Raw genomic sequence first — 2,350 nt, 5'->3', positions numbered from 1 at the left:
TGTTCCATAGCTTATGTATGGTGGTTGACACCCCAATTCTACCAAAATGTCCAATTTGGCTTTTTGCCCCTAAATCCACCCAAATTACCTAAACACCCAAACCCTAAATTTGGCCAAAATTCCCAAATTCACCCAAAATACTCAAATTTGTTCAAAAATTATTTCAAACCATTTGAAAGTACCCAATTTACCCAAAACATCTCAAAAATGCCCTTGGCACCCCAAACTTTCCCAAAACATCCAAAATCACTTCAAATGTCTCCAAACCCAATTTTTAGCCTTCAATTGAACCTAATTTGGCCAATTTGACCATTTTGGCCAAAACCCCCAAATTGCCTTTAAAGGCCCAATCTCTCTAAATTCATCCCAAATGTCCATCAATTTGGCCCCAATTCCCATCATTATCAATCCTACTCAAATTAATCTTTTATATGATCAATTAAAACCAAATTCAAGCTTAATTGACCCATGCTTTGAGCTCAATTTTGATCCAAATCAAAACCCCCAATTTTGGCTCTCTAACCTAATCTCACCTAATTGAACCCCATAGCCTACTCAATTTGCCCAAATTTGGATCCTAAATTCTTTAAAACAATCATACACATCAAATTGGACATTTATTTGGCCTTGGTCAAACCTCAATTTTACTCAATTTCAACCCACACTCAAAATCCCCAAATTTGCCCGTAATTAACTATGTGTCCAAATTCCACCTGGTTGAATGCTCTAACCCCAAAATTGGCACCCAATTGATGTTGAAAACTCTTTATGACATTCCTATAGACCGTTTTCAACCATCAATTTTGACTTAGCCTAACCTTAGCCCAACCTAGACCCAAGTCTAACCCAACACCCCCAAATTGACCAAATGTCCAAAATCCCTCTAATTGAACCTCCAAAACAATTCAAAATCACTCCAAATATTTTCCAAACCTCTTGTGGAAATCATCTACACTAATTTGATCAATCAATTAAGTTCAATGTCTTGGATAGCCTAACCCAAACCCAGCTTCTAGCCATTTTAACCCAAATTGAACCATGCACCAAAATATGCACCAAAATTGACTTAGCCCAAAATTGACTTAGCCATGCCCATCCCACAAAATTGATGACACCACAACCACCAAGGTAGACCCACCTAAACCACCTAAACTAGCCAAGTTGAGGTTTGGACCAATGGTCCCTTGATTTAGGGGATTTCACCCCATTCTTGCTCTAAACTCAAATATCTTGGCCATCATCAATTATCTTTAAAAGTTAACCATCATTAGCAACCCCCTGGCCTCCCTAGCCTAGCAGTGACCTGACTCTGGCCAGCCACAACCTCAGCCACCAGAAACAGCCAGCCCAAGCGAGCCCCAAGTGGCCAAAACCCAAAATTAAACTTCCCTGAGCTGGATAAGTCACATTGGCTATTAGAGCCTTTCTTCCCTCCACCTCAGCAAGGTTTAACACCCAATTCTCAGCCCTGAGCTCCATCAGGAAGCCATGTCTATAAATGGAGGTCTCCATGGCCAAAGGAGAGAGTAATTGGAATCTTAGGGAAACTCTGCCAAAATCTCACCAGAGCTTCTCCAAACCATCCCAAGTGCAATCCCCTTGCTCTCAAGCACTGATAGCCACCCCTATGAGCCAATTTCTTCACTGAAATTTGCCCTAAAACCAGGACAGATCTCTCCACTGTACCACAGTGCACCAAACTTTAATTAATTGTGCACATACCATCCCCACAGTGAAAGAAAATGATCCCCCACAAAAGCCCCGTCTAAAACAGCCTCTAACCTAGCTCTAGACCAACACCTGAAATTGAGTTTGATCAAAATCATACTTAGAAAATAAAATTCACCAAGGCCCAGCACACAAGGCTTCATTCGGAGGTTCGTTGGATCCAATCGAAGCTACTACAACCATCTGATTGAGGCATCCCGTCTCAGACAAAGTTTTTGAGCTCATGAACCCCAACCCTAATTCAAGTTTATTTTGGTTCATTATATGTATTTACTGTATTTCATACCATATATACCATATTGATAGGTTCTTCTAGAGTAGATGAAGGTTTAGAAACAAACCCGATGCAATTTGGTTGAGACTAGACCAAGATCTTAAGGTTTTAGTGTGAACTACTTGCAGGTTATGTCACTTGGGGACGATGAACGGATGTCGTCGATGCAATTTGGTTGAGACTAGACCAAGATCTTAAGGTTTTAGTGTGAACTACTTGCAGGTTATGTCACTTGGGGACGATGAACGGATGTCGTCCGATCACGTGTGTATCTAATGGATGGAGGAGATTATGCTAGACAGACTCTTGGTGCGTGGACTGTGAGCTGCATGGCAGCTGAGGTGGATG

Source organism: Phalaenopsis equestris, unplaced genomic scaffold (genome assembly GCF_001263595.1).
Source record: "Phalaenopsis equestris unplaced genomic scaffold, ASM126359v1 Scaffold000305, whole genome shotgun sequence".
Classification (NCBI taxonomy): Eukaryota; Viridiplantae; Streptophyta; class Magnoliopsida; order Asparagales; family Orchidaceae; genus Phalaenopsis; species Phalaenopsis equestris.
Note: the sequence above shows the minus strand (reverse complement) of the source record.